This window comes from Sphaeramia orbicularis, chromosome 20 (genome assembly GCF_902148855.1).
Source record: "Sphaeramia orbicularis chromosome 20, fSphaOr1.1, whole genome shotgun sequence".
Lineage (NCBI taxonomy): Eukaryota > Metazoa > Chordata > Actinopteri > Kurtiformes > Apogonidae > Sphaeramia > Sphaeramia orbicularis.
In genome coordinates, this window is record NC_043976.1 from 25,965,222 (window position 1) to 25,980,843 (window position 15,622).

The window sequence follows — 15,622 nt, forward strand, 5'->3', positions numbered from 1 at the left end:
AAAAGAATGATGAATAAAGAAGGTTCTAAGGGCTTGATGATTTAATATTTAATCTCATATTTTATTTCAATGTGAAGGCTTTATGTCATATTTTGTTCAAAGTAACTCATAACTAAACCTGAAGTAAATATACTGGAGGAGACTCAATAAATCATCCCTTTCTTAAAAACTTGATGAAGATGTTGAAAGTTAGGAAGAAATCCTGCAGCTGAGAGTTTTGATAGACGACAAAATGATTAATCGATGATGAAAATGATTGTTTTCCTTCAGCTGCTGACAGTGACTGATGATTTAAATGACTCGACTCTTGTACAATCAGTTCATTAGTGGCTTTCAATGTCTAAAATGTCCCTCAGCTGGATAGAAAGTCGACTTTCTTTTGCTAAACGCCTGCTGGCAGGGAAGTAAAACAAGTACTCAGAAGGATTAACAAAGTTTTCAATCCACAAACACCTCTGCTTTCAGACAACACTGTGTTTGAGGACACAGCCATCACTGTTATTGAAATGCAGAGTAATGAACCCGGGCAACAATTTCCTGTCACTTTTGATGGGTAGTGCTGCAGGATGAAACTTTTATTCTTCGTCTTTGGGAAGACGAGCCGGCGCTCCACCTGTTTATTAGATAAAGTCAGCAATCAGCTGAGCTCCGCCAGATAAGCCTCTCTGCCTCTGCCTCGCTTAGTGTCGCCTAAATCACATCATCTCCGCCGTATTACTGTGACCTCTAGGCATTAAGGCGCTGTTCTCCGGCGTTTTGGAGCATTTAGTTGGCGTTCAAATGTGCAGTGACTTACAGTGAGTGAGCAGTGTGCAGATGGCGTGAAGCTGCAGATGGATGTAAACAGGACGTTCAGTTTGGCTGCAGCTTGACAAAGAGCCACAGAAGGCCTTCAAGGGTTAGCACAGATTTTTTCAAGTGTGGTTGTATGAGGTGCTTATCTGCAGTCTGTCAGTGTATTACCTACAGTAGATGAGTATCAGCACAGAGGAGAAACAGTCTGTGGACAGAGGCATCAGTGAAACATGCTTGAGCCAAGAAACGTTCAAGTGTAATACCACTGGCGGCCACTAGAATTTGGCTTCAAATAGGCATCACAGATGTACATTGAACCTAAAGGCAGTCACTTTTATCCAGGAGTAATTCTCATCTCTGGACCTTCTAATAAGCATCCTGATTGTACTTTTGTAAATTATATATCTGTTAATGAAATGTTTCTCCATCACCCCTTGTCCTCTCCAGTTCCACTCTAGAATGGCAGATCAGAAAACAATGGCTGTAGTCATGGTGGCTCTGTCTACTTCTCCTATACAGTCTATGATTTTAGCCACTTAAATAAACAATATCAGTTGAAGTGTACATTATATTTAGGATATTTTCATTACTCAATGGAGAACTGGTGCAATAAGAAAAACAATGCTCCCAACTAGATTTTTTACTGATAGGTTTTTCATGTCAACATTATATGACAGTTGTTATGTTTATAATGAAGATTTCTGTATTAAGGGGGGATAAGTAACAACAAAAAGAAAATAAAGAAATGTAAAATAACATCAGTATCAGCCAAAAATCACTCAGTACACTCTTAACAGTAATAATAAATAAAGCGATTTTGAAGCAAATTTTTAAGGCTGATAGTTGCAATATCTGCCAGTCAACTGTCAGTTGGCTTTTTCCTGCTCCACATTATCATTAAAAAATCCACTATGGGTCACTCTATAACAGCAATATATCATGGTACTTACATCAGTGATATATTACCAATATGCTGGTGCCAAGTAAAGCTTGAAATATGGCAAAACAATTAAAATAAATAAATAAATAAAATAAAATTATATATATGTATGTATGTGTGTGTGTGTGTGTGTGTGTGTGTGTATATATATATATATATATATATATATATATATATATAGTTTTTTAGTGTTGCAGAAGACTCACAATTTAAAGTAGTTCTGTCCTTCCAGTTGTAGTAGTGTTTTTATTAACTGTATATATGTATACATGCGATAAACAACAACAATAGCAAAAGCAACAACACTGGAAAAGGTGTCACTGTGTGTTATTTGTTAAAACATAGTAAAAGTACTACTGATAGGCAATAACTTGAGGAACATGTTCACAATGAATATATTACAACAGCAACAAACAGGTCACATTTTCAGTTTGTGTTGAGCAAAACAATGCTGTTGAGGCTTGATTTTATGATTATGATTAACACTCATTTAAAACTAGAAAAACTCAACTGAATTAGCTAGGTATGTTTCTCAGTTCTAGTGTCAAATATTGCTCTTTTTAGTAAAGCATTGACACACTTTAAACATATTTCTTATCCATTTGACCAATGACAGTCACTACTTCTTGTATTGTAGCAGTGATGGCACACATGGATATGAAGGCTAACACTATGAAAATGTCGGTTTGCAACTTCTGTGAAACTGACACCATGATTAAATGCAGTGGGTAGATGATTGCTGGCTTTTGAAAATACTCACCTTTCTACAGCTCTCTCCTCTCTGTCCAAATGACAAGACTTGATGAAAAAAAAAGGATGAGCAGAGCAGAGCAGTAGAGTCATGTCCAGATGGCATTTGACAGAAGCTGATCGGTGATATTTCCATAAGTCAGTCACAAATTTAACCCCATTTCTGTTTGAAAACACCTGTGATTATACAAGATCAGAACACCATGAGGTAGATTTTCTACACCAACACAGGCAAGGAGTAGATACTGAAGTCTCATGTTCTCTCAGACCACTTGAATTACAACATTTTTGCCATGTAAGACTAAAAAACTATCAAGCACTGCATCTTTAAGTATTTATCATAATATAATAATACCATCATTGTCTTTAGTTATGCTGTGATTTCCAAGCATGCTGGTTTAAGTATTATATGACTTGTGTGTTGACATTAGTTTAGATCACCAATGTCACACAATATATTTGAAGTGAAGTCTATCTATATCTGTAATATGGCTATGAAATGGAGAGTTTATTTAAGAGTTTATTTTAATATGCATAATATTTTTTTGTGTTTTGTGCAGGATTGTTTAGAATTTATTTTGACGTGTAATATTTGTTAAGGTACTTTGAGGAACTGTCATGGGACTTTGTGATCAGTAGAAAAAAATGGGGTAAGGGGGCAGGAGTGTATAAGTTGTACTTTTTCCTGCTCCTTTTCAATTTTTTTTTTTTTTTTTTTTGTACTTTTTCCCCCTTGTTTTTTTTTTTTTTAAATAGTCGAAATAAAAAATAAAATTAAATAAATAAATAAATAAAACTATCTTATCAACCAGTAAAACTACTGTTTTTGTCACTGGAGTCTGGTGGCTTTAAAAAGAATAATATACTGACTCCAGTTCTCGTGACTGCAAAATAAAGTGGTATAAATATTCTAAATATAGCATACTTTTATATACAGCAGTACACCATTTATCTTGTGTGACAGTACTCCTGTAGGTAAAACCCTAAAATAAGTATCATGTAACAAATCTGTTGATGCATTGTGTGTTTGCTGTCCTCGGGGGATATTTGGTCTCTGTAAAAATAAGCTGAAGCAGAGTTTGTGTGAGATGTGTTAGAGGTGTTAAATATTAAACTGTCTGACCGGCAGAAACAAAGAGAAACTGATTGAAAATGAGGGATTGTCCACACATACATATTTAATCCATAAAGTGCTACTCAGGTGTGAAACTTTTCTCTGCTGCTAAATATTTCACACCATATCAAAGCTTGTCTCTGTTGGATTGAATATTTATTAAAGAGTAAGTGAGGGTGACTGTGCTGCCTTTCCCCCCATTTTTTTCACACTTAGGGGTTGTTGAAATACTATTGGACTTTCTGTATTTTCTTAATTAACCATGCAGGCCTAGTTTTCTGTACATACAACAGTGTAGCATCTGTGCCTACAGCAGTGCATCTCAGGTCAACGATGCCTTGTTTTTCTGTCTGCGGTGCCTCACACTGCAAAAAGTGACCTGGATGCTCATAAATAATCTGGGATTAATTATCCTACATTGTGTCCTTCAGTTGAAAAAGCTCAAAGGATGAATACCATTAACTGTAATGATATTGTGGAGATTTTAAAGAACAGTTTCTAGTGAGCTGGAGGACTCTTGACTGAAACATGAAATATTCTGGCTGAAATGTGACTTTAAGTGCTTGCAATCCTGTGCTGAAAGTAAGGGGTTTGTAGTGTAGTGGCTCATGCATAAATAACGAGGTAATGGGAAGTAAATTAATAACCAACAACAGAAATGTAATGTTTAGAGCTTTCTTTGTTTTATATCACAGTAAATTAGTGATACTAGTCTGGGCATTTTTGAGCTCTTTATTCAGTTATTTATTTATTTTTTTAAAAGAGAAAAGATGATTGACTTAAGGTTAAGCTTCTGCAATATACTAGCAGTGATGTTGTCACTTTTTTTGCGATCAAATTTTTAATTTCATTTTTATTTCCATTTAACAAATGAAGTCCAACAGAGGTATTTCAGTCGATACAATATTACTGGAATGGATTCTCAGAGCAAGAATACTAGTGGGCCCAAGACATAAGAACGTATCATGGGATACCATATAACACAGTGATAGTATGATGATAATAAAAGAAAAGAAAGGCAAATAAGGTTAATTACACACACAAAAAAAAATAAAAATGCATACATAACCTACAAAAATACACACCAAACATATAGACACACAAATATATAGTGATGTTATCACTTTAAAGCTGATTCATGATTATGATGCTTTACGGCTGTCGCTATCATGCCATTTACATTCATTACCTCACAGCTTTTAATCTGATAAACCTTAGATCCCTTATCAAGGATATAAAGCCTTCAATTTAGTATACATGCATGTATTTAAATGTACATTTTGGGTTATTTTTAGCGGTAGTTGTAATTTTGTCTCAGAGTCCCAGAGTTGGGGTCTTACACCCGAAGCACCAAACCTTTCTTTATTAAAGTTTATGAGCCATTACACCAAATCTGAGCCATTTTCCTCCCTAGGACAGTATAAGAACAAATATGTGTAAAAATAACAGTGACATGTACAAAAGTGTTGTGCACATTGATGAAATTGGGCAAACCCATTCTGTAAAACTTACATCAATCTTAGCTTGAAAAAATACAGTTTGAGGATATAATAAACATGATTGAATATCTGATCATAAAACATATAAAAAGTATGAACCTTATAAGACATTGTAACTTTGAATGAACTGTGTTATTATTTTAGTCGACACCAGATAATTGTGTTTACTCAGGCCCGTTGGTCAGCAAATGTAGATTAAATTTGCAGAAGTGTTTTCCTGTTTTAAACCTGATAACAAGTGACAGCTCAGTGTGTGGCGTGTTGGTGCATTATCACAATAGATCAGCCATCAGTCATTTGTCGCGCAGCCGTTCTGAAATGACGTCCGTCTCCGTCCAAGCCTCTGCCGACCACAATGAACACAATTAAAAGTGTAGGCTACATCTGTGGGTGTTTTTTGTTTGATGTGACGGTAAAACTGATGTGGAGGAGGGCTCCGCCTCCAGCTGAAAATCAATATTATGATTTTACATCACTTAGATAACGATACATTTAATAAAAAACACCAGAAGGGCTCCTACACGGTTATATATCATGGGTTTTATATTGTAGTTTTGATCATGGTGGATGCTTTTAGTGACGGTGAGGCATGTGAAAGGGACTAAAGTATAGAGAAAATGCTTAAAAATATTGTAACCCAGCGATGTTTAACAGCAATCTGAAAGTGGTGTGGTTTTATGTAAATTTTTGCATGGTGGACAGGTCAAGTTATTACTATGTCCGTGAGTCTTGGCTGCTGTTGCCATGGAGAGGAAACCATCACTTTTTGTCTTTGGGAGGATGCGGTGCTGTAAAAATTGACAATCATTATTAGACATTGGACAATTTTATTAAAATGATGATAATGATGATAAACTTTATTTTTGAACACAAGAAAGGACAATCATTACAGTAAACCAAAGGAAAGGAAAAAACCCCCCACAAATTTCAACCGAACATTACAGAATACAGAGAGCAACGAACCAAGTCCGAACAAAACGGCATGCCATACAAAATGTGCAATTATTTCAATGTGGCACATTAATAGCGCTTTGTGTCTAAAATGGTGAAGGAAGAAGCCAAGATTACATTTTTTCACCCCGTTGTATAAAATGTAGTGTTCCCTTCTGTTTTATTGAGAGAATTTCAGCCGGTGCAACAACAGAACTCAATGACAGCATTTACATGCACAAAATGTTCACTGAAAATCTGATAGACTTGTTTGACCCTGTTTCATTCCTTTAACCACCATTGATGTAGTGATATTGAGATTCAGATTAACTTCATCGATCCCCTTTAGGGAACTCAATAAAACTTCAACAGGTTTTTGGTTATGGGCTGTGGCTAATACTGATGTTTTTGATAATATTTAAAGTAGGTGTGTTTGTCCGTCCGACCAGAAATGTGGGCTTTTCTTCTGGCCCTGTGTCTCTACTCAAGCCTGAAAAACTGTTAACGAGTTGGTTTTCTTACAACACAGCACCATTTGGTGCAAAATAACCAAAAAACCTTACTTGAGATTCATATTCTGCTGTGTAAATGTCCAAGGAATGCAACTAAAACCCCCAATAACCCAACTATTACATGATCTTCTTACTACATAGCTTATTGCCTCGATTCAACCAATTAACAAAGCTAGATAATTTTAACAGAATGTCATATGTTGTCACTTTTACTACATTATTTTCTATGTTTTGAGACTTGGTAGTCTTTTGATAATGTTAATGTTCCTCCTCTGTCTTCTTTTGTGGTTAAATTACAAGTGAGTGGAGAGTTAATGCCTCTATCTGTTTATCATAAAGTATTTAACTTGTATCGTTACCTGTTATCAGTAATTTCTTGATGTGTGTGTTTTTCGAGGTTTGAACTGAACATCTGAACATTTATTTCTGTGCGTGTTGTCCACAAAACAGCAAACCAATACAACCAATCATAAATGCTAATATAAACACGTATACGTCTGTACCTGCACTTGACAGATTCAGTGTAGAATGGAAGCACTAAGTTAACTGTGCTGTGATTATCGAGTGTTTCTTAAATCTGTGGATGTGTTAGTGTTTTTTTTGCAGTGTATCATGGTCAGTGCAGACACAATTGGTGATGATGGTTTTATTGCTGCCCAACATCTGCTGTGTTGAATATCGTCTGAGGGTCCACAGTGTCCACAGTTTAACATCCGTCAGAAATAATGGTTTGTCTGAGCATAGCTTGTGCATATCTTAACTCATGGTTCCACAGTTTTGCCACCTACCTATCTAAAAAACAGCCCTAAATTCTAGTCATGCATAACCAGATCTATTGTATCTCTACATCTGAAAAACTGAATGGGGGTCAATGGGGAGAGTCACTTATTTTTTTTTATCTCATTTTAACTGTGTCAGCATTTACAATATGCTTTTGTATATGGAAAATATAACTGTGCAGTTCACAAAATATGGAGATTGTGGTAATGATTGTAATGAATCATTGCTTAGTGGGACACAGCTAAGTGGACTGCATCCCTCCAAACATTTCACCTCATTTTTTGAGAAAAAGAGACAAAAATCACTACATATTTGCAAATCATGCTGAGGCTGCAGGGACGTCTTCAGTGAGTCTGAACAGATCATGGACAGATACATTTACAATGATGTCACTGCAACTTTTGGAAGTGCATACTATTTACATACTTATGGCACCAAACACACAGATGTATGTAATCACCTGACAGTGTCCTCTGCCTTCTGCTGCTACAAACAAGCCAAGATCAGGGAAACTGCTACTACTACTGGATCAATTAAACCATAGGTAATGAATATTTTCACCCATATGCAGCCCTGGTTTGAGTCCAGTGTAATGAGTTGCTGCTCTACATGTGACACACATCCCCTGATGTCGTACTGTATTTATACTGGTGACATCTTAACCCACTGATTCACCAGGATGCCCTGGTTTGTTGTTTTTCTGGCAATGTGGACGTGACACTTGGCCGCCACTGCCTCTGTGTGTGTTTATGTGTGTTTGTGTGTGTGTGACCTCTGGCTCTGCTGTGAACGCATGCTGCCTGTGGACACTCCATGGTCCACACGGGTCCTCGCATGTGAGTGTGACAGCCAGAGGTCCCAACACATGACGCACACTTTAGCCCTCCGTGTGTATAGTCATGTTTTACTTATGTTACGAGGACATACATCTGACCAGACACAGGGCCTCGTAATGTAAATGTAAATTACATTTGGTAATTAAGAGTTGTTTTAAGGTTAAAGTAAGGGTATGTTTTCAAGTAATGAATTGTCAATGTAATGTCCCCAAAACACATTGGAACAGAACAGTAGTGTGTGAGCATGTCTGCTGGAGGTAGATTTGGTTACCATGGTGGCTTTGTGGGTGGACTGTCTGTTTGTGATGATGTGATAAGAGAAAGAGATCAAATAAAAGCAGGATGTTGAGTAAAAATACATGGGAGGAGAAATCCAGCAACAAGATGGAGAGGGATAGATAGATAGATAGATAGATAGATAGATAGATAGATAGATAGATAGATAGATAGATAGATAGATAGATAGATAGATAGATAGATAGATTGATTGATTGATTGATTGATTGATTGATTGATATCTGTATTTATATGACTTCCTTCTTCCTGCTGCTAATCTGTAAATGGGCCTATTCTTAATGCAGTGTTTATGGCACCATTAAGGAATTTAACACTGCTTCTACACTCTTTCTTAATGTGTTAACTCTGTGAAGAGTAAGTACATTAAAATTACCTTACAAACAACAACAAAATGGGGTGTAAATAGAGCAAAGCATTATAAGGTGATAACTACACGACCTTAATCTAAAGCTTGTAACAGTGACACTGAGCTGTGAAACTGTCAACTACAACAACAATAACGCAGGCTAATAGAACCCCAAGCACATAGTGAGGGCCTACTATGGCAAACTGTTATATCTGTGGCTGTTCATTTGTGTTCTGTTCTCTTTCTAATACAATAACGTTAATGTCTAATGTGACATTTAGTTAAGCTATCGGTGTTGCACTCCTAGAATAGGATGATGTTTGTCTACACTTACAGGGTTTCGTCTTGTTGTGTTACAAGTGTGCAACCAGGAGGCTGTAATATCAGTAATCCTCTGTATCTCTGCTCTTTTCATCATACTCTTCCCTTCCCACCTTTTAAGGTTTTAAATTAGAACAACTGGAAGAGCACATGCTATTCCAGTTTTGTCCCACCTCCACTTAATTTTAGAACCCAGTACAAAGTTATGCTTCTGACTTTTAGGTGTTTGCAGGAGCTACCCTCCTGTGTCAGGGATCTTTTATTTTAGAGCACAGGTGTTCGGACCCTCCAGTCTGTGGCTCCCAGACTATGGAATACACTCCACTTATCCTTTTGTTGTGCTGAGACCCTTTATATTTAGATAAGCTTTCAGTTGGAGAGGGATTTTTGTGATATTATTTTTCATTGTTCTTGTCATGTCAAAAAACAACAGCTGTTTTTTCACCTATGAGGTGTATCATATACCGCTACACCCAGTCTGTTTCAGCTGGTTCAATTCTTATGATATTTGTAGTGCATAACCTCTAGTCTAAATTAGACACTGTGTCCAAACTGTATTAAGTTTGCGCTAATCTTTATTAAACTACTTATTTATCACATTACTGACTTAATAACATTAATTTACTGGTGCATTTGTTTATATTATTATGACTAAAACAGTCTGGAATTTTAAGACTACAAAGTGCACCCTGGACACATTTATAGAGCTGTAGCTGTCGTATGTGAGTAGTTCATAGTTCACATATGCGTATTATTTAGATCCTCGTGATAGAGTAGTTTGATTCTCCCTGATGATACATGTTCAGCCCAAATTATGGCCTATAGATATTAATAGTTCGTTTTAAACATTTAGTTACTGAGTGAATTGGTGTCACTATTATTATTATTATTATTATTATTATTATTATTATTATTATTATTATTATTATTATTATTATCATTATTATTATTATTATTATTATTATTATTATTATTAGGTTGTCAGATGTTAAGTGTTGTATAAAGACAGGAACAGTCTGTGGAATAGTTTCTGTTCTGGTCATGCCCTTTTTGGCTTTTTAGTGTTAGTGTTAGTGAGAGTTATGGATGGTAAGTGTCTACAGAACCTGCTGTGTACTTATATATTTAGTTTGTGCTACAGTCAGTTGGTGGTTTTTCAGTCATTCTGGAAAAACTGTTGTATCAAGTCAAGCTGAGAGGAAAATCTGAAAATTCAGGGATGATGTTTTTACTCCAGGCAACATCACAGGTTTGTGGTGAAGCTGCCAAAATGAGTTTTTAGAGACCTTTTAGTGCCGTTGAAAGCTGGAACGTTTTGGCTGCACAATCTCAGCCGGTACAAAAACTCCAGTCTGAGATTGGCCACTATCGATTCCCTCTCAGCTGTGTGGCATTAGAAGAGGCAAGTGTCAGGGAGCAGCGAGGAGAGGGAGCAAGGAGGAGAAGGAGAGTAATTAGGCTGCCAATACAGCCTGGTACCACACACACATCACACACAAACATATGCACTCACCCTAGCAGGTATCATTAGCCCACTTCTCACATCTGACGCTCCAAATCCAAGATGGCCGTCTCAGGCCTTCTCCTGGAGAACTGTTGCTAGGCAACTCCCTCCCTACTCAGCTGCGCTGCGAGTGGAAGATGGCGTCTCCCCATGGACCGTGCGTGATGATGTGTGTGTGTGAGAGAGAGAGAGAGAAGAGGAAGAAGAAGCAGGAATGTTGTTATGCTGTGGTCGATCTGAGAAAAGGCCTCACACAGATATAAAACACACAGTGGAACAGCACAGATGAGCAGATTGGACCCAGATGTTCTGGCCTTTCTCTTCTGTCAGACTGTAGAAGGAAGACTGTTATCTATCTATCTGTCAAACAAATTTAATATTACTGCTAATTAATAATTATTTATAGTACTATGTTACAAAGTACTTGAAATGGATCATGAGCATAAGGAAGTTGCAAACGATCAAATAAATTAAAAGATTCTGAAAAAATAAAATGAGAAAATTTTTGTATGTTGAGTAACCTTTGAGATTAATGAGGCTAATGTTAGTTAGCATACTGTTTTACACAAATACTACTGACAGTAAATATTTCTCCTTCAGTTTGTTGATCATGTCTCCTCAACCTTTTCATCATCCAGACTCATGTAGCATCTGCTTTTTCTCCTGTGAGATCATGTGACGTGAGATCACATGAGGTGGTATTCTCCTACTTCAGACATGATAATCTTACTGTGTTTTCCTCAGAGATTTTTGCATGAGGGGGTTGGGGCTTTGTGCAGAAAGATTGTAGCATTGCTATTACTAGACTCCAGAGTTTATTTATGATTTATGTCCTTTTACAGTGATTCTTTAGTGTGTCAGGTCACATTAATCCACAGATGCCTGCATAATGTGTTGTTTGCATGTGGTGGCTATATGGACATGAACAAGTTCTCCGGGGATCTGTTTTATGTTTACTGCTCAGGTTATTATGTTAGATGTTATTTACCTTTGTATTGGATTATTAAAGCTATGACTCCATAAGTAAGTGCAGTGGGATCAGGCTGAAGATGAGCCCTGTCTTCGCAAAAATATGGTGTGAAAGTAATAGAAGCTGTGTGGAAAAGGATGTAAGCTGTTTTGCTGTATCTGTATAGAATAAGCCCTCCTCCACTTCAGTATTTTGGGTTTATGATGAGAAGAGGGTAGATCAAACTGAAACACAGCAGGCTGTGCTGTATAACCTCACTGGTGGAGGCAAGATGTTGGAATTACTTACTTCTACATCTTTAAAATAATCTAGTCCTGTGTGACTGCATTTTAACCAGGCTTAACTTAGCAACTAGTTTACAACCACTGTAAAAGAGTTTTGTGTAATAGTATGAATGTTTATGGTTAACTTGTCTCATTGCATTGGATTCATTTTATGTTTGCTATTTATTTTTCCAGAGTAAAATGAGGAATTCACTGTGGGCTGTAGAAATAGGTACTTTTTGCGGTTTCTGTCTATTTTGATTCTTTATGTTAGCACCTTTTTTTTTTTTTTGTGATAACAGATATCTAAATGAGAGGCTGATTTTCATTATCTGTGTGAAGGTGACTCTTTTGGAACCTTCATGTTGACAGTTCTATAAGGAAATAAGCCAATATTTGTTTGCAACTCAAATTTGTTTGGGCACAAACTCACTAATGCAACTGTGCCCTCAAGCCATGCAAACAAAAAACAATCTGTTTGCAGATGGCTGATTTGGCTTTTTGGCAAATTGAGTAGCAGTGTCTCCACTCAGGTGGGCTAATTTCACTTATTCCAGATGAAATAACAGCCGATTTACATTAGCTGCTGGGCGGTATACTGCTATATCAATGTTAAATTTCTAAAGAGTGTGATTTTTTTTTAAAACTGTGAAATTGTAGCATAACTGAACAACAGCCGTAACACTGAGTATCTGTGCAGAGTCTATTGAGAGGAGACACATACGCTATTTGTAGCCTACTTTTTAACAACTAAAAAGTTGTTACCTGCAATTAATCACCCACACTACAAATGAAGTACCAGTCGCATAGGACATGATGTGGTCCCAGTCCAGGCAGTCGAGACAGACAGATTCAGATAAATGACTAAAACACTGGGTTCATGGTATGCCATATTGTTTGAGTATTATATGTTAGTTATAGAGTTACAGAACTATATCAGGATATGTCGTAGTGCTGTACTTGTCAGGTGTTGTAAGTTTTAACAAATCATTGTCACTGTCGCGAATTAGCAAAGCCCTCTAACCCCAGCCAATTAACTTTATTAAAATCTGCAGAGCCCCAGTATCGCTATATCTAAGAGGGTTCAGCTCCATGCAGGGACATGGTCTTGTGAACTCGGCTTAGGACACCTGTGTTTCGACAGGTGTAGTTTCACTGTAGACAGCAGAACAGTGAGTGTATTCAGGCCTTACTTCTCAAGTCATTTGTTCAAAGTTCAGCGTCTCATGAGTTAATGTTGCAACATGATACATGTATGACTCCCTTTATTGATCAAGCCTGTGCCTTCTCATCTAAAATAAGCACATGTATATAAGAGACAAGGTCAGTTCAGAAAATAAGGTTCATAACTTACATCACTTGCTCATACGTCAGAGTTCTAAGCTGTCCATATTAGTGGATCTTAATGACGTTTCACTGCTTGGTAAATGATAGACTAGGGGGTTGCCTGTTACAGAGCTATCACGCTGTGTTCAAGTAAGGTAGGAAAAAACAAACAGTGGGGTTCACAGACCTCAGCTGACTCATCTGATGGATGACTCACATCATTGACTTTTAAGGGACAGATGCAATAAATGTCGTGATATACCATGACACCACTGGAATCGTAAAAATAATGGTGGAAAGTGGTATAATTTTTATACCACTTAGCACCCGTTGCACCAGCAATATTGAACACATTTCATTTTAGCACAAATACTCATTGAAGCACCTCATATGGATTATTCTGCTGCTGAAAATAGGACACAACACATTCCAAAATATAGACATATTGACATAGTGATTTTGGACTCGTAATGGGATCAATTATTGACAATACGAAAATCACACGTAAACACAGGCTTTATTCCTAAGAATTCACAGATGTTTGCATCTTAAAAATATCTGAAACACAATCCTCTTTTTCCATGTATCACTAAAATGCAAGTACCTACTGTTCATTCTTCTGATTTATTCACCATCAGAGTGGATTTGTGCTCTTGTTGTTGGAGTGTTAAACGTCTCTGTAGCACTCCCGTAAGGATCAATAATGAGTGAACTGGTGCAGTCCAGTTTAACAGCTTTTAATGGGCCAAACAAGGCGGTATTAGCTCACATTAGCCCTGCTGCGAGGACCCCAGGGTGCTGTGATTGACAGGTGGTAGTGGTGAAAGTGAAGGGGGGTGTCAGTGGTCGCCTAGGCAGTAAAAACCACCCACAGGGGTTATAAGAAAGCTGAATGACCTCTGGCTTTATGCCCTCTGGTCTTTGAGCCCATTGATGGTGTTGCCAATGGTGTAATTACACATTAATCAACATTCAGAATATAGGTAGTTAATAGTATATGCTGGTTATAAAACAGGATTTCAGTTTTTGTGCTGCTTTTGACCTGCTTTGAACTGACTGTGGATCAGAACCTCTAAATGAGTGCCCATAGTTCTGTCATGGAAGATCTTGTTCATGAGTGATGGGAAAAGGGATTGTGACATTGACTCCATGTTGGATGCAGCTCCTACTTTGATATATATTAGTGTTGTAATATGGTTATTTTCATTATATTTAATCTGCAGAAAAGCTATACAAAATTTCAATGTGATTTTTGCTGGGATTTTTAGCAAACATGTTCTCTTACACCTTGAAACTATGCTTTGCAGGTTTTAGGGCTTGGTTCATATGGGTTTGTTGTGACATTATTTCTATCAAAAGGCTGCAACTGTTGTGATTTTGATATTGGACTTTGCTTTATTTATGATGACGATTTACCAGTCGGTCTATGTCAGTAGCTTCACCTGCAGTCATCAATAATTGCCAAAAGAATGAGATCACAGTTTGGCTGGTTTTACTCTCTGAGGTCAGGTGAGGAGTTGAGAAAGGTTTAGAGTACATCTGCTGCTCCTCCACATCAAGAAGAACCAGTGGAAGTGGTTGGAACACCTGATTAGGATCTCTTACAGGCCTCGGGCTAAATCTCCCAGCTGGCCTTAGAGCAACTAGGATCCTTGAAACCCCCAGGACAAGGTTATGTGTTACGGGTAGGTCTTGACATCCTCCTGCTGCTGTCATAGTCAATGTATGGCTTTATGGAACACAATGAAATCTGGATCTTCACATTGAATTTAGATGATAAATGCTAGTATCCCATGCTGTGCTGATGTGCTTTTTTGCACAGGCGGTGATGTTAACGGGACAAACTGCAGTTTAATCTGACAGTTTTGTAACTACTGACATAATGTTAATTTAATTTGACTGTGGCTATAGAGAATGAGCTTAGTTTGTCTTATAATGGTCTGTGCACTTTTAAATACCTTCATTGTGTTGTGGATTTGACATATTCACCTCATTACTAGCAGTGGAGATGAGCCACATGAAATATTAAACATGTCCTGCACTTTGACCAGTGTCAAACTGTCACTGCCTCTGTGTAGGTTTTACCTCAGACATGAGTAAATTAGCATTGTGGTGCTTCCCTCATCTGAATGACCAAGTGTATTTAAGTGTTTCACACCAGACGTGAAATGTTTTCATTCTTGCTGTTATATTTCTGTTTTGTCACTTGGCTGAAGCTGTGCTTGTACAGGTAGGCATCAACAACATAACTGAGACAGTATCCCTGTTTCTTTAAGAATAGTCCTGCAAGCATCATTGGGTTTCTCAAAATATGGACTTATCCAGGTTTCTAAAAGTGTGATATGATGTTTACACACAGAGACTCAAAAATGGAGCTCTTAAAGAATCTTATCATAACCAGTAATGTATTGTCCTGTAAATCTGAAAGTTGACGGACAG

The 15,622-nt window shown here is 37.3% G+C and overlaps 1 protein-coding gene across 5 annotated transcripts in view; it reads left to right on the forward strand.

The window, feature by feature from the left end:
- LOC115411281 (disco-interacting protein 2 homolog C-like) overlaps nt 1-15,622 on the forward strand; it is an 84,142-nt gene that overhangs the window by 5,476 nt on the left and 63,044 nt on the right. The window lies entirely within an intron of this gene.